The 23,819-nt window shown below is 38.1% G+C and overlaps 1 protein-coding gene across 1 annotated transcript in view; it reads left to right on the top strand.

The window, feature by feature from the left end:
- Positions 1-23,819, top strand: part of UBE3D (ubiquitin protein ligase E3D) — a 154,769-nt gene that overhangs the window by 94,325 nt on the left and 36,625 nt on the right. The gene's annotated exons all lie outside the window — the stretch shown is intronic.

Here is a 23,819-nt window from a genome sequence, read left to right as displayed (position 1 = left end):
TTGCAGTAATTATTTAATTTATATATACTGCCTTGAACCAGAAATAATTTAAAATTCTGCATATCAATCTGTGTTTCTTCTCAGTTTTGCTCATTGGATTGAACACTGAATAACACTAAAGTTTATACCTGCTCACAAACTTTTATGGAGGGAGATACAAGAAACTTAACAGTGGTTATCTATAGGAGGCAAAGCTGGAACACAATTCTTTTTCATTTCACTCCCTCACCCCTGTGCCGTTTGATATTTTTATACCATGGGTTAGTGGGGAGTAGGAGAGATGACTCTGACTTCGAGGATTTTACATCATATTGGGGAAGGTAGGACAGTCGTCCATGTGTGATATAAATTGAGAATAATCTCTTTAATATGTGTTGAGCAGCCTCAACACGTATTAAAGAGATTAAAAAGAAAAGAATAATCTTAACGGAGTGTGGGGGATTTGAGAGAAGGACCAATCTGTATTTCTTCCCCATGAGACAGAGGAAGTCTTGCCCCATTTAAGGATGGTGGCATTTGTGTGCTCTTAGTCCCTCTAATCAGAGGAGTTCTTAGAGCTGTCTGGATGTTAACTACTGAATGTCCCTCTCTATTGGTGATTGTACTTCATCTGGTTTCAGTTCATTTGCTGAATATTATTGTCAGGAGCACATACACTTTCCCAATTTCACAGGTACGTAGAAACTTGGCAGAATCTTATGAACAATGTCTGCTACAGTTTTGTCCCTGGTGTTACCCCTGGAAAGATGTAATTTCATTGGGAACATAACCAGGAGTCAGCTTCCCCATGCAAGTCTTCATCCCAATGTAAAGGACCAGTGGGGACGGTGTCTATCAGTATTAGAAAGAGAGGCTTTGCTTTTTCATCTTCCTACTTAATCATGTATTATTACAGTGGCAAGGAATGGGAAACTAATTTAGCCTATGTTTGGGATTTTTTTTTTAATTCTAAACTCACTTTCATGCACATTTTTTTAGGAGCTAGATTGTCAAGAGATGTAAAATGGTACAATGACACTTGTTAAAGACAACATCTTTACATTTCCAATTCTCTTACTTTCCAGGCCAAGTCATTCACTGTGAGCAATGCTTCTTTTTCTGTGAAACTCTTACTTGAGGATTCAAATGGCACTTCTGCTTGAGCTGCTATCACTGCCAAACCCCAAAGAGAAGGATTTGTCTTATTAATTAGAGCTATTAACATATATGAAATTCTGACTTCTCACATTATACTGTAATATTTCTCTTGGGCCAAGAGGGATATCTTTTGGAAGCTTTGTTAGAATTTTAGCTTTCACTCTTTTGCAGTATGTTAATACCCCTAGTGTGAGTATAAGCAAACGGAATGTAGAATTTGGTGGAAAATCATTGACATGTTGCTAAAGACGTACTATAGTTGTTGCGGCCCCAAGAATAGGGATGGATTTATCGTTCCTTATCATGTCGCTCTCTGCTTAAAATCCTTCCATGGCTTCCTGATGCAATGAGAATAAAATCCAAACTCCTAATCCTGGCCTATAATGTCAGGCAACATCTAGCCCTGCCTCCCTTTCTGACCTCATTTCTTATTCCCTCCCTCTCAGTCACTCTGCTCCAGGCACACTGGCCTTATTTCCTTCTCCTGATCACAAGCTACACCAGCTGTTCTCTGCTACCAGGAGAATACTTTGCACCAGGTCTTTGCATAGTTGGCTCCTGCTTGTCTTTCAGGACTCAGCTCAGGTGTCCCCTCCCTTGAGAGGCCTAACCTGACACCCCTCACTGAGTCCCCTTTTCCCCATCACCATTACCTTCTTTTGTTTTCTTCATAGCACTTTTTACTATTTGAAATGATCTTGTTCATTTATTTGCCTTTTTCTTCTACTAAAATGTATGTTGAATGAGAATGGGGGAATGTCTGTTTTTGTTCACTATTGCATCAACAGAACTTAGAACAGCACCTGAATGTGGGAAGCAGTTAATATTGGATGGCTGGCTAGATGTCTGGATGGGTGGGGATGGGTGGATGGATGCACAAGTAAAATGCAGATTGGCATGGCTTTGTGACATTCCAGAAATGTAATAGACTGAGCTGGGGTAAGCAGAGGTATGAGCTGTACACACTCAGGGGCAGAAGCAGCAGCTCTTTCTCTGCTGGAACACTGTGGACTCAACAGCAAGGTCCAGATTTGAGATATGTCAACAAGGTTGAGCACAATTGAAATTGAAATTGCAGCCTGGAGTTTTGTACAGATAAGGAGGACTTGAAGAAAAGTTCAACCCTTAGAAAGAGCTGGCAAAGTTCAGACAAGCAGAATGACAAGTATACAGGACTGGGCTCCCTGTGGGCACTGGAGACCTCAATAAGGGAAATGGGAGTGATGCCCAAGCTTTGGTGCCAGAAACTGAGGCAGAGGGAGTAGAGGTGCAGAAGGGTCCTCTGTTGCAGGGCAGGTTGCAGCCTATAGCTGCCGTTATTGCTGCTACTTTATTTCACTCTGCATGCTTGAGAACTCTGGGGTAAGGTGGCACAAGACCACTTCCATATCCATCTTGCTGGACAGCAACCAGCTCCTAACCTGAAGTCCTTCAATGGCAGCTTTAGATCTGAGCAAGGTGTCTGGAGGCAGAACCTTAGGAACAATCAGGTTGGAATCAGGACTGGCCAAAAGCGTTTAGTTTTAATGGTAACTATGCATTTTTCCTAGGATTCTAGCCTGTTATAGCTAGAAGGACCGACTAGTACAATGATCATATTTTTATAGGTAAGGAAACACCCAGGAAGTTTAAGTTGATATAGAAGACTCAAACTCTGATTTCTTTGTTGTGCTTTGGTGCTACAGAGGATGCTGACTTCTTTTTGGGTAAAAGGGATTTTTCTATACTAGCATTTCTCTGTTCCATTGGACACAGTTTCCTTAGGATTTAAATAGGTGTTATAAAAGATAATTGGATGTTAATCATTATTTATTTATTGAATATATATTTATTGAATGATTTATTTATTGAATGCATTTATTGATTGCTTTCTATATTCTAGATACTGTTCTCGATGATTTGCAGTTATTATTAGCTCATTTCATTTTCATAACACCACGAGGAAGGTATATTATCATTACCATTTCACAGGTGCAGAAACTGAGCAGAAAGATGAACTTGTCCAAGTTCACAGAACTAGCAAGTGGAGGAACATGAGTTACAAAGCCTGGTTCCAGAACCCCCATTCTTAACCACTAGATAATGTTGCCTCTTTTAATCAGCTTGGTTAAACAAAGTTAGAGTTTTTTAAAATCTCAAGACTTTTCAGGGCCTCTCATGTGCTTTAGGTGCAGTGACCCTTCTAATTGAGGAATATAGAAAATATTATTTCCCAAATGTACCTGATATCAGGAAGACTTTTTCTAGGGTGTTTTATGGGATTAATGTTCTGCAGAACAGACGGGGAGACACTGTTCTGTCTTATGTCTAAAGATTGGGATGATGAAGGCAAAGTGCTCTTATGTACATTCTTGGTGGCAGTCTTACATACCTCCACGGAAGTAGTGCTGCAGTTTTAGAGGCTGAGTGTCAACAGGATGCCATTTCTTTCTTTAGTAACTGGGTGGTTCTCCTTCTGGTCAGGCCCCTGTGGTCATCACAGTACCACAGGAAAGAGATCTGCCTTTGGCATTCCTTGGTGCATAGTGAATCAGTCCAGAAGCCCAGAAGGCTACTGGCTGAGCACTGCTTTCCCACCCTGTGCCTACTCCCAGTTCTATTTCAGTTGGGTCTCATCCACCCTAAACACTGTGTACCTGGTAACATGGCAAAGGGTTCTGTTAATAGGTTGAGCCATCTTGCTAAACTCTGCCTATCTCCTGACTTATGGCTTGACTCCCACTGAGAATGCCCAAGTGGAGTCTTTCTTGGAAACTATACTCAACTAAGAGAAAAAGAATGTTCCATAGTCTTGGTCCCTGAACTGAGGAAACCTTTTTTGTTTATTCCTGTACCTTACCTCACTAACTGCAGCTCCACCCCTCTGCTCCAGGCCATCCAAACTGTGTGGATGGAATTTTCAAGGGCATAGAGCCCCAGGATTGAAGCTTCTTTTTTCCCCCAAGTAGATTGCTGCATTCTATAAAAATTTTGAATGTTTTCACAAACATTAGCCTTTTTAAAATTCTCACAACTCCCATTTTAAAGGTGAAGAAAGTAAGTAATGTACAAGTTTATGTAACTACCAAAATGCAGTGTTATATTTTAAGTGTACTTCTTTTGATTCTCAGTCTATTATTTATTCCATCTGATGACAGTTGGATCAAAGAAAATGCCAAATGGTGCTCTCTGACAGTCTTGGGTATTGTATATTTTATTTTTGCCATCTGGCAGCCACAATATCTCTTTTACTTATATCATTCTTTAGAGAACCACAAACTTCAAACATGGGAGCAGTGTAACATTCCCAAGCATTATGGATACTGGCAAATAAGTTGAGCTTCATCAAATTAACAGTTTTATGTGTATGCCGTGTGGCTTAATAATCTGGTGAAAATACATAGAAAAGAAGAAGCAAAAACCTTTATGGATGTTAATCTATTACCACCTGATAATTAGGGTTGGCCAGGGATATTTCCTCAGCTCTAGATGGATTTGAAATCATACATTGTTCACTGGGGAAGGATGAAGCAGTCGAAGCATCTTGAATAAGAGTCCCATATACTATAGTTTGGGTATGTTGTCCCCTGCACAGCTCATGCTGAAATCTGATCCCCAGTGTGGCAGTGTTGAGAGCTATTTGGGTGATGGCAGGTGGATCCCTCATGAATAGATTAATACCCTCCTGTGAAGAGGAGGGGGCAGTGAGCGAGTTCTCATTCTATTAGTTACCATGAGAGCTGGTTGTTTAAAAGGACATTGGCACCTCCCTCTCTCTCCCTCTCGACATGTGATCTTGCACCCTCCAGCTGCCTGCTGCTTTCTGCCATGTAGCTGTCCCAGAATTGTGAGCTATATGAACCTCTTTTTTTTTTTTTATAAATTACGCAGTCTCAGGTATTGTATTATAGCAACACAAAACCAAACTAATACACTATTCTAGAGAAGGAAATTCTCAATTGCTTATGTTACTTGTTTATAGTTTCATCTTAACTTTAAGAAACTCACTGATACTTAAATTTTCATCATATGAAAATTGTATATTTAACTTCTTAATTATTCAGAAATTAATAACTTCCCAAATAATTCTCTCATCCAGCTACTTTTCCCACTACCTTTTAATATCTATATCAAAAAAGAAGAAAAAAACAAAATAGCACATGAAAACTTTGGTTTAATTATTTTGCTATCTATTGGTGCCACAGGTGGAAATGTTTGATGTATAGGAGTTTGAAGTTGTGGTTTAAACTTAAGGAGTTTTTAAAAATACATATCATCTTTAGGGGCTCCTAGAAATAGGTAGGCAGAGGCCTGGGAATTTCACACATGAGTAGCGGCAATGGGCTATACAGAAGAGGAAGTGAAGTTTTTATCTCTGCATCCTATTTTTCTATCTCCTTGTAGATATTTGTACTATATAAAGGGCTTCATCTGTCTATTATATGCCATCTTCCTCTCTGGGTAAATTACAGCTATCATTATTTTTTAAAGTAGTATTTCTCCTTGATTATAAAAAGATAATCACTTTTATGATAAAAATTGGAAAATACCGAAAAGTGTAAAGAAAAGTAAAATCACTGAGAATAATCAGTACTGACATTTTAAAGTAATTCGTTTTAGTGTTTTTAATGTATGCTTATACATGCGCATGCGCGCGCGCGCACACACACACACACACACACAAACACACACACACACACACACACACATTTTAATATAAAATTGACCTCATTGAAGATGCCGGGGCTCAGTTACTGGCAGTATTCTTCTCTTTCCTCTGTATTATCTTCTGGCATGAAGACAGGAAGTCCTCTTAGAGACTGTCAAAGGGCCTTAGGGACTTTATATAACAGGGTCCTGTTACTAGGTAAGAGGATGGGAGGTTGTGAGCCATTGCTTACATCCAAGGGCAGGTGTAATCAAGAGGCAGATAGACCTGCACCGAGATGGGCAGGCACTCACTTGAATTTCCACTCAGCTCTTGTGGTTATCTACGTGCACCTCCCAGGGAACTGAGAATGGAGGAGTATAGCACCCTTAGGCCCCCAGTTGTGTCCACCTTCTTTCTTCCCTGCTAAGCCTTCGTCCTCGGTGGACAGAGATAGTCAGGAGTTGAGTGCTGGTCATTATGTTTATGGAATCTAGTCTCAAAAGTAGTGATTACTGCTCTATTTTCAGTCACTCTCCTAAAACAAATTTCTGAGAACTGCCTTAGCAATTTGGGTGTGGAAAGATGTTGTCATCTTCACTCCTTTTTGCCCTGCAGGACTTTCTGTGGTTTGGGGAAACAAGCAGGTATTCTTGGTTGAATACAGTTCTCCCATTCAAATTGTCCTTCCTCTGCCACCGTTCTTATTGGACTCTACTTTTTGCCATACTTGAGAGAATGGGGAAGATGACACCAGGCAGAGAGTCTGGGTCTTCCCCAGACATTTAGCCTCCACGTTGCGCCATATCGCACCTTTTGAGAGGCTGCTCGCCCTGCCCAGGTTCCTACCACATGCCCTTCTCCTCAGACATTTCTATTCCTGCAAGGAGTCAAGGTTGTAGGCAGAGCTGGACAGCTTGCAGGGACCGGGTGTGGGAGGCCTGATGAGACTGGGGGTGCTCTCACCTTGGCCTTATTCAGAGAAGCAGGAATGAGGCATAGCCCACTAAGTCCATAAATTATATCTCATGTTTTATTTGCTTGTTTTTTAATAAGTTAACGTTTTTTTCCTGATTCTAAATGAAATACATATTCATAATAGAAAATGTGGTATGTTTTTCATTCATGAAACCATACTTATTTTCACTTTTAGCCTAAAATTATAGAATATTAAAATTGAGCCACTGCTCCCTAGCCCAATTCAGTCTGTCTGTCCTTCATGGCATGGTGGGGAGAGAAGGCCTGGCAGGCCTTGGCAGCCTGTGTGATTCGAGGACACTCACTGTCTCTGTACCACAGTGTATGTAATGCTGAAATGGGGTGGGAAGACTGGAGGACAGATAGGGTTTGTCTAATTCTGCAATGACATGATCATAAATGGTACTGGTTCTTAAATGTCAGTGTACATGGGAAGTTTGTTTAAAATTCAGATTTCTGAATGACAGCCTGAGAGAGTCTGGTCCAGTAACTCTGGAGTAGAGCCCAGGAGTAACAAGCATCCAAAGTGTTTCTGATAAAGATTTTCAAGGACCAAACTGTAAGAAACACTTATATGGTAGTAGAATATGCCCCTGTTAAAGTAAGAAATGGAAAGGAAAAATACTTGTAATTTTGACAAATACCTGGTCACTAACTCAGATAGCTTAATTGTTTTCCTCTTTTCTTCACTGTTCCATATTAACCTGTACTTACCACAGTCCCTGACTATTGCACTAGACTGAATCATTCCCATGAAGTTTGCATTTTTTGGGTTTTTTTCACTTTTTTCTTCTACCATAACCTCTGCCTTTTACACTCTGATGTTTTGTAGAGTCCAGGTGTTAGTAGCTGTAACACGTCTTTCAGCCATTCACTGTGCACCCCCAGAATCCCTGTGTCTTCCAGTCTCGGGGCCACCTCCTTCCCTCAGGGATGTGCAGCCTCTGCACAACTTTTCTTTTTCTTCTCACTGCAAGTCTGATGTGGTGGGACAGTCGCTCATTCAGACACTCAAGGTCTAGTACTAGATCTTCCACCTACTGAACTTGTGACCCTGGTCTAGTCAGGTAAGCCTCTGTGGGTCCCCATTTCTTTATCTGTGCACTGAAGGGGTTGGGTTAAATTATATATGTGTTTTTAAAGTTCCTTTTAAAGTAGAGAGACATAAGAATCATTTTGTCTGTTCCAAGCTGTTCCTAATTTATTCACCCAAGCTGAGTAATATTGCTCTATTCTTTAAATGGATTAGGTCCTTACTTCTTTTGAACATCTTGAAAGTGTTTAACTAAAAAAAAGCATAGATAAAGCCAGATTGTGTAGTGTTTTTTTGTGCTCACCAAGAGAATGGAGTCTGTGCCATGAGACCTTTCTCACACCCACAAGAAAGGGTGAGGAAGGGTGGGGTTGGGGTGCCACGTGGCTCTCGGCTCTTGCTGCCTGTGAGACCCAGGTCATGCCTTCATGTGGAGGCAGGCAAAGGGAGAGCACTAGCAGACAGGCGTGTGTGTGTGGGAGGAAAGGAAGAGGAAGAAACCTGGAAAGTTCTCTGACAGCCTTTGATTTCTCCCCTTCCGTCTTCCTTCTCTTCCCTCCCTCAGGCTTCTTCCACTCCTGGTTTCACCTTTTGTTTTTGATTCGGGATCCTGGTCCACATTGAAACATTCGTGGCTTGGAATTTTCCAGTGGTTTTTTGTTTATATTTTATTCCAAGTATTCCAAGTAAGTATGATTATTCCAAGGAAATTTTCCAAAATGTGAGCCTCTTCCCCTGCCTGGAGCTACTAACCAGAGGCCTTTGTTCTTTCCCACACACTGAGTGTGGCTGTGTTCAGTCAGTGGCTTCCTGGTCGTGGGTCTTACTTCCTTGAAAAGGAGACTGAAAATAAATGTCTGCTTTTAGAAACAAAGGGGTGTCAAGATTGAAGTGACTGAACTTACTTTGCTCATGGAGGGAGCTGCTGTGGTGTTCTCAGGAGATTTGCTGGCTAGAGGGGAGACAGCAGCTGGGAAGGACGCCAGCCTTCGAGGGAATGATGGACTGGAAGGTGAAGCTGTTCTACGCCTCAGCTGAGAACCTCTCATGAGCCCTCCTGGGGATGACTAATCGCTTCAGCTAAGTAAGAGGATTTAGAGTAGAACTAGGCCAAAGGCATTGTGGGGAACATGAAGTTACTTTGTTGTCCCTTTGGTCCTTGCTCGTGTAGACCTCATATGTGATGTAGTGGGAAAATGTCCTGTAGTGGAGGAGGGAGAAGGTCTGGACTCTCGTCTTGGCTGTTTGGAGACCTGCAGCCGCTGTGACTGGGCACAAGTCACTTACCCTGTCTAGATCCCAGTGTTCTTGTTCCTCCAGCTCTAAAACCCACTAGTTCCAAGTTCCAGTAGTTGAAGGGATTCATAGAAGCATAAGAGTGTGTGATTAAGCTAGCTTGAAGAAGAAAAGCTGTCATCTAATTTGCCCTCCCCTTAGAGATTAGCAGGTTGCTTCTTTGTGGGTTAGAAGTTGGGAATGATGGTCACAGACTAGTGATCATGTTGGGGCAGCAGGGAGAAGTATTTCTGTAGCTTCCACCAGGGCTCCAGGCAGTTAGCATCACCAGTTAGCTTTCAATAATTCAAGACATGCGATTAGTCTGTAGCACACAAGGGGGTGTCTGGTGTATTGTCTGAAGCTGTGATAACAGAACACAGACTCGATCAAGTAAAGAATTAGCAGAGTAATGTTTGGGTTCTGTTGTCTTTCTTGTCTCTTTAGAGTTGAATGCAGTTCTTAATAAAAAATTACATTTGTCCATAGTCCCAATGTTTCTGGCTCTCTTCCTGCTGGTCTTAAATTATTGTTTTCCCCTCATTTCACTTCAGCTTGAAAATCATTAGTAAAGGCAAGAAACATTTGAGACATCCATTTGAACCATCAGCTGCTTTTCATCAAGTCTCCCAAATATGATCATGTTTTTAGCAGAAATCAGAGTGCTGTAAACAGAAGATGTGGTTCTTGGTATTTTTATTTTAAATAGATGAGTTAAATCTGTTTACATTTTTTGTGATTACTGATATAGTTGGACTTAAGTCTGTCATCTTTTTGTGTATGGGGACAGAATGTATGTGTTTTTTGGTTACCATACTTAATCTTTTTCTTTTTCCTTATTTCTTGTCCTCTTTGTCTTGATAGTTGTTTCATTTTTATTTTTAATTTATTGCCTTGGAAGCAATGGCTGGCAGTTTTCTTATATATAAAATATAAAGTTCTCTAGTAAATTAAATTTTCTAGTTATTTAGAATCTGTACCTTTTTCAAATAGGTAAAGACCTTACCATGTTTTAACTACCTGGTAGGCACATTCTGTCCTCTTACCCCATTTTTCTGTATTACTATCATCTATTGTTTTCATTTGCTTCACTTAAAAATACATGAATCAGTTATTAATTTTAAATATTTTTATATTCATTACCTAATATTTATCAATTGTCAGATTTTTTTGTTTTTTTCTTGCATCCACATCCTTTAGTATTCCTTTCGCTGACAGCCTGTGAATGGTAAACTCTCTTGGTCTTTGTGTGTCTGGAAATGTCTTCATTTTATTCACAGTCTTAAATGATGGCTAAGCTAGGTATAGATCTATGTCCCTCTTCAGTTTGAGAGTCAGCTGTTGTAAGACTATCTGCTGTTCCTCTGAAGATAAACTGTCTCTTTTTCATGCTGGCCTGTCAGATTTGTCTTTGTGCTTGATGTGCTATAGTTTTACAGTGATGTCTGAGTGTGGATTCTAAAAAGTTTATTCTACTTAGTAGTCTGAGAATACTCAATCAGGGGACTCCTGTCTTAAATTAGTTCTGGAAAATGGTCAGCTGTTATATATTAAATTTCAGTTATCCCCCCCATTTCCTTCTTCTGACTTCCTGTTAGACATATATTGGATTCTTTCATCTATTCTTGTTTCTTAGCTGTTCTTTCATATGTGTGTATATGATTTGTAAATGTGTGCATACACACATATATTTGTATCTCAGAGCTGCATTCAGGATAAATTCTTCAGCAGTAGATCTTCCAATTCATTCATTTTTGTTTTTATCCCCACTATTGAGTTTTATTTCAATGGATATATTCTTTCATTTCCAGGATGTTCAATTAAAAAAAATTTTTGGAGGATATTAAACATATCTACTTTGAAGTCTTCTTAGTTTGTTCTGTTTTAATTTTGCCTAGAGGTGTTTAATCTTCTACTTGTTAATTTTGTAGCTAATTTAGAGTTAGGTTTCTTCATGTGTTTTAGAATCTTGATTTACAAGCTCCCCTTAAGTTTTCTTTTCTCCTTACTCTTTTCCATAGCTTGCCCACCTCCCTGGTAGTTTTGCAGCTACTTCAACCTGTCTCCCTGGGCCTCTATTCCAGCACAAAGTACATAAATGGTGCATCTCTGTTGTGTGATATTTGGGCTTCTTACAGATCACTCACTGTGCCGCAGGCAGGTTGACTTTGTTTCTGGTCAGAAGGTCTATATCTTCCCATTTCTCTAGATGTGGAATCCTATATAAGGCACAACCCCCAGCAATGTCAGTAGCCACTTTCTTTGGTCTCCTTTCGTGAACATCAGGCAGTTTGGTTTCAGGCCTTCCCCTCACCTCCACCCAGGTGCCTAACCTTGACTTCAGCCCCATCAGGCGGGCCCATGACTTTGATTCTGACTCCCCACTGTGTGCCTCTGGTCCTTGGAAGTGCTTAGCTCGTTTTGTGAGTGTAGCTGTGACTTGGAATTCTCTCATTTTATGTTTTCGCTGTCATTCCCTTATGTTTGAAAAATTCAGGGCAAGGACTTTTAGTGTCACCTTTGGCTTTCAATGATTAATCTTGGTTTTCACATCTATAGAAGGAGAATCACAACTGCCCTTCCTGTCTGTGAAATCACTTTGTAAATAATAAAGGCAAAGTGTGGCCATTTTTATAATTAATGAAATTGATACCACATTTTACCACTACTCTCTGTCTTTGGAGTCAAGGATTTTCAGGATGAATGTGTGGTATGGTGGGGGAATGAAATACCTTAGGTTGTAATAGAATTAAACATCCCCAGAGTGTGTGTTGTCTGCTAAATGTTGTCAGCGGTTCTGTTCACAAATTCATAGTGGTTTCTAGAAGTAAATGGATTGCGGCCTTAGTTTTACTTTTAGAGTTGCGTGAAATGAAAAGGAAATTGTGTTTAATGACAGTAGAGCTGGTTCACCATTCACTGGATTTTTCAGTTTTTCTTAACACTGTTGTTTCTTTTTTAACCCAGTGATGGTATCCAGAACATAACTTGCCCTTTGGTATTTAGGTGCTTTATAAAATCTATCTAAATTTACTCTGGGTATGAAAGAGTTTATTAAACTTAGTCTTTCAGGACATGTTATTTTCACTTTAATTTCATAATGTTGAAGGCCTAGAGAGTTGTACTGTGAAGGTGATATTTTTTTTATCAGTTTTGTAAACCATTTTGTGTGTGTCCTTCCTTCCCCTCCTCAAACAAACAAACAAAAAAATCCTAAACTGTGCTTCCTCCGGTGGCAAGAATCAACAAGAGAAGCCACAGACAGAGTTTGATGCTGCATACAAAAAATTAAAGATTTTCCCCTCTCGTATTGCCACATTCTTGGTAATAGTCAGCTAGAGCCCTGCTTTTCCCCTTTAACTGACCGTTTTTTTTTGATTGAAAATTTGTGTTCCTCTCTCTCTCTGTCTTCTCTTACATCTGCTGGAGTCTAAAAATGCTTCATACACATTTCCAGGTAGCACAAAGCTATGGCAGCTAGGTAGTAATCAGTCTCTCAAACTGAAAGCAACAATAAACAGCTCCCCCTCTATGAAAATCCTACACAAAACCACACCTTTAGCATTACTTGCAGACAGAAAATGGCAAAACTGCAAATAGCTGTTAGTAAATAGAAAAAAAATCAACAAATGCCAGTGCTCAATTTCTTACACTTCTGCCCCACATTCTCTGCACCAGTCTTCATGGAGCGAAAGGCAGACCAAGAAACACTGCAGGGAAGATAGAAGAGATAGGCTCATGAAGATGTCTAAAGGTGGTTTGGAATGGCCACCAGAAAGATTAAATCCAGGCTAAATTTTAAAACGCTGGGAAAATGTCCAAGCAGATCAGAGCATGAAGAATAGGGAAGGGATTTTTAAAGTGACATGATTTAAAGAGCCAGAGGCCATATAGAACCAGATGCATCATTTAAAGAAGCAGACAATACTCAAAGGGCAAGCATGATGTAAAAAGATAGGCATCATTTAGTGGGATAGTCTTCCAAAAGCATAGCTTCCAGTTCAACTAGTCTGTATGATACTGTAATGGTAGATACATTGATCCAAACCCTCAGGATGTGCAAAAGGGTGAACTCTAATGTAAACTGTGGACTGTGAGTGATAAGAATATGTCCATGCAGGTTCAACAATTGTAACAAATGTACCACTCTGGTGGGAGATGTTGATAATAGGGGAGGCTGTGCATGTGTGTGGGCAGAGGGTATATGCAAAATCTCTGTACCTTCCTCTCAATTTTGCTGTGAACCTAAAACTGCTCTAAAAAATAAAGTCTTTTAAAAATAAAAACATAGCTTCTGGAGGAGAAAAAAGTGAAAGGAAAAGAAGTGCTTTTTAGCAATTGGCTGATAAAGGAGAAAAGAGTTTCAAAGCTTAAGCTTCTGTAAGACAAAAGAGAATCACAAAATCAGAGGACTCAGGCCCCCATCTCTCCAAGCAGAACAAACACACCAATAAATAAATCCAGTAAAGTACCTGGACTTTGCTAGACTGACAGAAAAGGACATTTTTTAAAATAGGAGTTTTTAAAAACACTTGACCATTATAAAAATGAATAAGATAAAATTACAGTCAGTAGAGAAATTTTGCAGAAAGGAAGCAAAAATCACAAGCATAAATTCCAGAACATCCTCCCTTACAAAACAACCATGAAGCAAAAGGAAAGTGTACATTCATACTTCAAACAGAATTAAATACATTCAAACAAGCATTTGAGGATATTAAAAGCCACCCTGAACCAGAAGTGAAAAGTGGACAAAAATCATGATAAAAAAAAAAGGGAATTAATTGAATTCAGGGAAGAAATAGAAGAAAAAGACTAAAGTATCTCAAAAAATGTAGGATAAATTAGAAAGTGTCTAAGCAAAAATAAACCCTAGTGAAAATTTAATAAGGGTTTTGAAGAAAGACAGGAAAACAACTAACAAAATGAAAACGACACAAAGAAATAAAAAGAACCCAAGAGAAAAGATTGGGAATGAAAGATAGGCAAAGAAAGGGTAATTTTTTAAAAGTATCAGGGTCCCCGCAGAAACAAAGCAAAACAATGGTACAGACCTACTATTTAAAACTGTGATTTAGGAAAGGTTCCAGAAATAGAGAAAGGCTTGAATTCACACATTCAGAGGGTTCACTTGATACCTGGGAAAATTAACATAGAACAATTAACTCTGAGACATATACAAAAACTATTAGATTTCAAAGACAAAAAAATCTTCAAGGACTTTAGGCCAAGGTAAAATAACACGTTGAGGCAAACTAATTAGACAAGCATCAGACTTAAAACCTATAAATCAGGGCAACAGTGGGGCAGCATTAAAAGAGAGAGAGAAAGTCAGGAGAAAAAGAAAGAAAAAGAAAATTAAATGAAAGAAGGTGTGTAAATCAAGGATTTTATATCCAGCCATGCTGTCCTTCAAATATCAAGCCAATAGTAAAAGCAGTTTTTACCTTACAAAACCTTAGAGAACCCTGCACTTATCAGCTGTTCTTGGAGAATGTACTAGAGTGGAGGGCAGCAAATTAAGGCCTGCCACATGTTTTGTAAGAAACAGTTTTATTGGAATAAAGCCAAAGTCATTTGTTTACATATTATATGTGGCTGCATTTGTGCTGTATTGGTAGCATTGAGTTGCAGTTGCTACATAGATCTTATGGCCCATAAAGTCTAAAAGTTTACTGTCTGATCCTTTACAGAAAAAGTGTGTTGACCCCTAGACTAAAGGAATCCCATGTAATGATTGGGAAAATTTCAGGACAAGGACTGGCACTGATGATGGCTTTTAAAAATATATAAATGGATGTGTGCCTGTGGTTTATTGTTCATAGTACCTGCTCATTCTCCTATATGTACCAAGAGCTAAATGACAGTAAGTGGATTATAGCTTAGAAATATTGCCAACCCAAGGACAGTCAGAGCTACATACCTGGGAAGAGATCCTGACCTCCATTCTAAGAACATCAGTTCCACCTTCAGTTGAAGTTTCATTTGGGACTGCCAGTTCTGGTCAAGATGGCAGAGTAGGCGGTTTCTGGTGTTGCTTTCTCCCACAGAATGACCAATTTGCAACTATTAAGGAGCAATGACAGAAGACCTGAGATCTGCGCTGGAACCAGCAGGAACCACATGCTGCGAGATCCCAGTTCAGGTTTCTCTCCACTGTGTAGAGAGACTTTAGAGCTTCTGAGCCCACACGCCCCAAGCCTGCTAGGCCAGAGAAGGCAGTCAGGGTGGGACTTCTGGGCCAGGCCAGTCCCTGCTGCCAGGAGAGACTTAAGAGGCTTGGGGGCCCCCACACCCTGAGCCAGCCATGCTGGAGAAGACAGGCAGGGTTGAGCCTCTGGCCCAGGCCGGTTCCCACCGCAGGGAGAGACTTAAGAGCCTTGGGGTTCCCACACCCTGAGCCACCCATGCTGGAGAAAGCAGTCTGGGTGGGACCTCCAGCCCATGCCTATCCCTGCCCCTGAGAGAGACTTAAGATCCTCAAGCCACCCACACCCTGACCCAGCTGCCCCAGAACAGGCAGGCTCAGTGGGAACCCCAGCCCAGGCTAGTTCCTGCTGACCAGAAGTGGCAATCCCTTCAGGATCCAAGCCAGACATAAGGGTGAAATGAGTGGACTGTGATATCCCCGGCCACAAGGACAAAACACCAAAGGAAAGATAACAGAAATATAAAAAAATAAGAAAATATATCGCCACCAAAGGAAAATAATAACTCTCAAGGGCTAGATCCTCTACAGCAGGAACTCTTTGAAATGACAGACAAGGAAATTAGAGTAACTATTCTAAGGAAACTAAATGAGATACAAGAAAACTCAGCGAGACAACACAATGAAATGAGAAAAATTATACAGGATCTGAAAGAAGAAATGTACAAAGAAATCAATGCCTTGCAAAGAATGCAGCTGAGCTTGTGGAGCTGAAGGATTCATTCAGTGAAATAAAAAATACAACAGAGAGTTTAACCAGCAGACTTGAACAAACAGAGAGAGAATTTCTGATCTTGAAGACAGACTGCTTAAATAAACACAGACAGACCAGAAAAAAGAATAAAAAAAAAAAGTTGAAGAAAATCTAAGACAACTGACAACCTTAAGTGCTCAAATATCCAAATCATGGGTATTGCATAAGGGGAACGAAAAGGAAATGGCCTTGAAAACATATTTAATGAAATAATAGCAGAAAGCTTCCCAGGTATAAGGAAAGTCACAGATCTCCAGATTCAGGATGCCCAAAGATCATCAAACACATGCAACCCAAGAAGATCCTCTCCAAGACATGTGATAATCAAACTGGCAAAACTCAAAGACAAAGAGAGAATCTTAAAAGCTGCAAGAGAGAAGCAGCAAGTCACCTATAAGGGAGCCCCAATCAGAATCACATCAGACTTTTCATCAGAAACCTTAAAAGCCAGAAAAGAATGGGATGATATATTCAAAACACTGAAGGACAAAAACTGTCAGCCAAGAATACTTTGCCCAGCAAGGCTGTCCTTCCAAAATGAAGGACAAATAGTATATTACTCAGACAAGCAAAAACTTCTGGAGTTCACTACTATATGACCAGCCCTACAAGATTTTCTCAAGGAAGTACTGGGTTTGAAACCACAAAAACAACCATCACTGCCATGAATACTCAAGAAAGAACAATACCTACAGCAAAACAAAAATGCTAACAAAAGGGGAAAAAATAGTTTATCTACCATTCAAGAAACCAACAAATACAGAAGACAAACAAAATTAGAAAGAAAGGAACAAAAGTTTCTTAAGACATCTAAACAAAAATCAGTAAAATGCTAGGAGTAAATCAACACCTTTCAAGAATAACTCTAAATATAAAGGGATTAAATTCCCCATTCAAAAGACAGAGACTGACTGGATTAAAAAGATGGATGCCCACCCAAAAAAGATGGACCCAACAGTATGCTGTCTTCAAGAAACTCACTTGACCTGTAAAGACACACATAGACTAAGAGTGAAAGGATGGAAAAAGATATATCATGCAAATAGAAATGAAAAGCGAGCTGGAGTAGCTATTCTTATATCAGATAAAATAGACTTTAAAGCAAAAATCATAAAAAGAGATAAAGAAGGTCACTATATAATGATAAAAGTATCTATCCATCAAGAAGACATAGCAATCTTAAATATATATGCACCCAGTGTCAGAGCAGCCGACATTTACACAGCAAACCCTATTAGATCTAAAGAAAGAGATAGATGCTAACACCATAATAGTGGGGAGCCTGAATACCCCACTCTCATCATTGGACAGATCATCTAGGCAAAAAATCAGTAGAGAAACACAAGATCTAAACAATACTTTATACCAATTGGACTTGGCAGATATCTACAGAACATTCCATCCAGCAACCTCAGAATATTCATTCTTCTCATCAGCACATGGAACATTCTCCAGGATAGACCACATGTTAAGTCACAAGGCAAGTCTCAACAAATTTTTTTAAAAAAGGAATTATTCCATGTATTTCTTCAGATCACAATGGATTAAAATTAGAAATCAATAATAAAACTCTGGGAACCATACAAACACATGGAAACTAAACAACATTCTACTTAATGACATATGGGTCCAAGAAGAAAATAGACAGGAAATCAAAAAATTTGTTGCAACTAATGGAAATAATGACACATCATACCAAAACCTATGGGATACTGCAAAAGCAGTATCACAGGGGAAATTAAATGCTTACTTCAGAAGAATGGAAGGATGGCAAATAAACAACCTAACACTTCACCTTAAAGATCTAGAAAAACAAGAACAATCCAAACCTAAAGTTAGTAGATAGAAAGAAATAAGATTAGAGCAGAATTAAATGAGATAGAAATCCAAAAAACAAAACAGAAGATCAATGAAACAAAAAGTTGGTCTTTTGAAAAGATAAATAAAATCAACAAACCTTTAGCAAGATTAACTGAGAAGAGAGAAGACCCAAATAACAAAAATTAGAAATGAAAAGGTGATATTACAACTGACACCTCAGAAATACAAGGAATCATTAGAGACTACTATAAACAACTATATGCCAACAAATTTGAATATCTGGAGGAAATGGATTAATTTCTTGATAAATACAAACTACCAAAACTGAGCCAAGAAGATATAGATAATAGGAACAGACCAATAACAACAAAAGAGATTGAAGCTGTTATCAGAAGGCTCCCAACAAAGAAAAGCCCAGGACTGGAGAGGTTCACTGCAGAGTTCTACCAAACCTTCAAAGAGGAACTGATACCAATTCTCTACAAACTCTTCCAAAAGATTGAAACAGAGGCCATTCTCCTAAACTCATGCTATGAGGCAAACATCACCCTGATACTAAAACCAAACAAAGATGCATCAAAAATAGAATACTACTGGCCAATATCCTTGATAAATATAGATGCAAAAATCCTCAATACAACACTAGCAAACAGAATACAGCAACACATACCAAAAATTATATACCATGATCAAGTGGGATTCATCCCAGGGATACAAGGTTGGTTCAACATATGCAAATCAATAAGTGTGATACACCACATCAATAAAAGCAAAGACAAAAACCATATGATCATCTCTATAGATGCTGAAAAAACATTTGACAGTATTCAACATTCTTTCATGATAAAGACTGTCTACTAGTTAGGCATAGACAGAAAGTATCTCAACATAATTAAAACCATATAAATAAGCCCACTGCCAATATCATCCTAAATGGGGAAAAGCTGAAAGTTTTCTCTTGAAAATAGGAACTAGACAAGGATGCCCACTCTCACCACTCATATTCAACATACTGTTGAAAGTACTAGCCAGAGAAATCAGAGAAGAGAAGGAAATAAAGGGCATACAGATTGGAAAGGATGAAGGCCAGCTGTCCCTGTTTGCAGATGATATAATCCTATACATTGAACATCCTAAAGCTTCTATAAAAAAAACTCCTAGAGTTGATAAATTATTTTAGCAAAGTTGCAGGATACAAAATGAACACACAAAAAACAGTAGCATTTCTATACTCTAGCAGCAAACATGCAGAAAAATCAAGAAAGCTAGTGCATTTACAATAGCCACCAAAAAAGTGAAATACTTAGGAATAAAGTTGACGAAGGATGTGAAAAATCTCTACAAAGAGAACTACAAACCACTGTTGAGAGAAATTAAAGAGGACACAAGAAGATGGAAAGATATTCCTTGCTCTTGGATTGGAGGAATTAACATTGTGAAAATGTCCATATTACCCAAAGTGACCTACAGATTCAGTGCAATCCCCATCAAAATTTCAATGACATTTTTCTCTGAGATGGAAAAAGATATCCAGACATTTATATGGAGCATCAAAGGACCACACATAGCCAAAGCAATCCTGAGGGGGGAAAAAAAAAAAGCTGGAGGCATAAAACTACCTGACTTTAATCTATATTACAAAGCTATAATAAACAAAAGAGCATGGTACTGGCATAATAATAGACACATGGATCAATGGAATACAATAGAGAACCCCAAAATTAATCCATATGCCTACAGCTGTCTGATCTTTGACAAAGGCAGCAAATCTACGTACTGGGGAAGAGACTGCCTTTTCAACAAGTGGTGCTGGGAAAATTGGATACTCATGTAGTAGAATGAAACTAGACCCGTACCTTTCACCATATACCAAAATCAACTCAAAATGGATTAAAGAATTAAATATATATCCTAAAGCAAAAACTCCTTAAAGAAAACATAAGAGAAACACTCCAGGAAGTAGGAGTGGGTACAGACTTCATGAATAGGACCCAAAAAGCACAGGCAAGTATAGGAAAAATAAACAAATGGGATTATATCAAACTAAAAAGCTTCTGCACAGCAAAAGAAACAACAGAGTAAAAAGACAACCAACAGAATGGGAGAAAATATTTGCAAAATATACATCTGACAAAGGATTAATATCCAGAATTTATAAGGAACTCAAACAACTTTACAGCCAAAACCCAAATAATGCAATTAATAAATGGGCAAAGGAACTGAATAGGCATCTATCAAAGGAAGATATATGAATGGCCAATAGACACAAAAAAGATGCTCAACCTCACTCAGCATATGGGAAATGCAAATCAAGACCGCTTTGAGATACCATCTCACTCCAGTTAGGATGGCTAACATCCAAAAGACTGAGAATGATAAGTGCTGGAGAGATTGCAGAGAAAAAGGAACTCTCATACACTGTTGGTGGGGCTGCAAAATGGTGCAGCCTTTATGGAAAATGGTATGGAGGTTCCTCAATTACAGATAGATCTAACGTGATCCAGCTATTCCACTGCTGGGTATATACCCAGAGGAATGGAAATCATGCCGAAGGGATACCTGTATTCCAATGTTTATTGCAGCGCTATTTACAATAGCCAAGAATTGGAACCAGCCCAAATGTCCATCATTTGATGAGTGGATAAGGAAACTGTGGTATATCTACACAATGGAATACTTCTCTGCTATGAAAAATCGAAATACTACCACTCGCAACAACATGGATGGAAGTAGAGAAAATTATATTAAGTGAAACAAGTCAGGCACAGAAAGAGAAATACCACATGTTCTCACTATTTGTGGGAGCTAAAAATAAATAAATGAACACAAACAAATCAAGGGTTTGGGGAAGGGAGAAGACAGGATAACCAGAAAAATTCCTTGAACTATTTAAGACAAGTGAACAGATATGATGGGGGGGCAAAGAGGGAGTGGAGAGGAAAGGGTAAAGGTGCATGAAAATCAACTACAATGTATACTGAGAAGTAAAATAAAATTAAAAAAATATATATGTATATATAAATGCTCATATTGGACTAGAACAAAGATGGGCAAGATGTTAGAAGACTAATGTAAAAACTGTTATATATTGGGACAAAGTAGAGTTAATGCAAGTAAAAAATGGGAGAAAGGATAGGGAGAGATGAAATAGAAAAAACTCATTATTGTACAGAAGATACGTAAATGATAAAGAGTATACTCCCACCGCCCCCAACAAAAACAAAACAAAAAACCCTGATACATCATATGGTAAATAGTTAAATAAAGGACATTTAAAAAATTTAAGTACAAAGGTAATCACTAGAACAAAATAAAAACCAATCCTAAATATCAGTATATACCTTTCTTACGGAAAGAAACATACAAAGTATTTTCTAATTAGTGGTTATAAAATATCATAGATTTATGACTAAACATATCAGTCACAACAATAAATGTGAATAGGCTTAATTTACCTAATAAAGGAAAAAGATTGACAATTTGGTTTACAATATGAAACTCAAGTATATGTTCTATATGAGAGACCTAGCTAAAGCAGTGATTCAGATATACTAAAGGGATGGACAAAGCATACCATGTAAATAGGAACAAAAAGAGAGACGTGGTGGCACTTCTGATATGAGACAGCATAGAACTTAAACCCAAAAGTGTTAACCATGACAAAGAGGGACACTTTTAAATGACAAAAAAGCCACAGTTTACTAACAAAAACAAAAGAGAAAGATGCTTGCACTCGTATATTTATAAATTCTCTTAATAAGCAACTCCTGGGTGAAAGGAGACATAAAAATTGAAATTACAGAGTTTTTAAAAAATGATGACAGTGTGGTCTTTTGTGACTGGCTTCTTTCTCTTAGCATAATGTTTTCAGGGTTCGTCCATATCGTAACATAAAATAATGACAGTGTGGTCTTTTGTGACTGGCCTCTTTCTCTTAGCATAATGTTTTCAGGGTTCGTCCATATCGTAACATGTATTGGTGCTTCATTTTTGTTGCTGAATAATATTCCATTGTATGAATATACCACACTTTATTCATTCATCAGTTGATGGACATTTGATTGTTTTTAATTTTTGGTTATGAATAATCATGCTGAGAACAATTGGGTAGCCATTTAGAAAAAGGTAAAATTAATCAATATATCACATCACACATAAGAATAAACTCTAATTGGATTAGGGACTTAAATGTAACAAGTGAAAAATGATAGTGGAAGTATTGGGAAATTTGAATAAGGTCTGTAGTTTACTTCATAATATTGTACCAATATTAATTTTATGGTTTTGATAATTGTCCTGTGGGCTTCTATTAGGTTAGGGTTTATCTACAACAGAGGTGATTAGGACCCAGGGTCATGCAAGACAAACATGGCTGTTGAAGAGCTACTTTAATGAATTCCTCCAATCAAGTTCTCCTTAAAGGTTTCATTGGCTTGTGGGTTGGATGGATATCTCATATTTACCCAAAGAAAGATTTGTTATTTCTGTGATTCTGGTGGTGGTAAATTTCTTCATCCTTGGATTTTTGTCATAAAATTAAACAGGAATCATAGTAGGTATAGTTTTATTATTTTTGTTATTCTATTGTTTTTTTGGAATTGTTTGAAATAATGCAGAATAGTTGATTAAATAAGGTGTTTGTAGTCACATATAAATTTGGGACTAGATTAATTATGCAAATCTTTGTTATAATAGTCTTTCCATAAGAAAATCAAATTCATATTACATCACCTAATTTACAGCTTTCTGTCTCCCCAAGAACATAATTTACCATACATACAAGGATTGCTGCTATTTGGATTCCCATGGATATCTTTATCCAGCACTTTGTCAGAGAGGAAATTACCTTATGCATAATCTGAAATAATTGAAATAATTGGAAGTATAATGAGAGCCAACATTTAGAAGCTCCCTTGTGCTTTCTATTCTGCAAAATAAAATGATTGCTGAATACATTCATATTTTAAAATTTAAGCAGTCTTGGTAAATGAATCTAGTTTTATAAATGTGCAGAGGGGTTATAATATGAGGTGGTTGGTATCCCTAAAACAGGTGTTAAAAGGTCTCTTTAAGCTTCCCAATACATTTGCAAATTTACCATGATGAAGTAGCAATTTGCAATATAGAGCTGATTACAGAAATCAGGATATAGTTGAACTGTATTTTTTAAAATTCATCATATTATTGCCTGTTCCTTTGCTTTTTATGATGCATGTAACATCATTAATAACGTTCTCAGATGTCCCTGAGAGATTTGTTGGCTTGTTTTATGTTTAGTGGTTGATAGGAATTGGTTTTAAAAAGAAAGTCATTCATGTGTCTGGCTTCTAGGATCCATTTTAGCAACCTACCAAATTTTGCACTCTTATTCACCTTTATTAAAAAAAAAAAAGACTTTATTTTTATAGCAGTTTTAGGATCACAGCAAAATTGAGCAGAAGGTACAGAGATTTTTCATATATCCCTTGATATTCCACACATGCACAACATCCCCCATTATAATATCCCCTAACAAAATGGTACATTTGTTACAATTAATGAACCTACACTGATATATCATTATCACCCAATTAGTGTATTTACATTAGGGTTCGCTCTTGGTGGTGTACTTTCTGTGGGTTTGAACAAATGCATAATGACATGTAACTACCATAATAGTATCATAGAGTATTTTCATTGCCTTAGAAATCTTCTGTGCTTTATCTAGTAATCCTTTTCTCCCCCAGCCCCTGGCAAACTCTGATCTTTTTACTCTCTTTGTGGTTTTGCTTTTTTTTTCTAAAATGTCATCTTTTTCACAAATGGCATGATTGTTAATATAGAAAATCCTAAAGAATCAACAAACTCCTGGAACTTATATGTGATTATAGCAAGGTTGCAGAATCAAGGTTGCAGGATATGAGGTTAATATACAAAAATTAATTGCTTTCTTATATTCCAGCAATGATGAAGTATAATTTGAGATTAAAAACACTGTTATTTACAT

This window comes from Cynocephalus volans, chromosome 5, assembly GCF_027409185.1.
Source record: "Cynocephalus volans isolate mCynVol1 chromosome 5, mCynVol1.pri, whole genome shotgun sequence".
In the NCBI taxonomy this organism is placed as follows: domain Eukaryota; kingdom Metazoa; phylum Chordata; class Mammalia; order Dermoptera; family Cynocephalidae; genus Cynocephalus; species Cynocephalus volans.
Note: the sequence above shows the minus strand (reverse complement) of the source record. Positions and strands in the feature narration are given on the sequence as shown.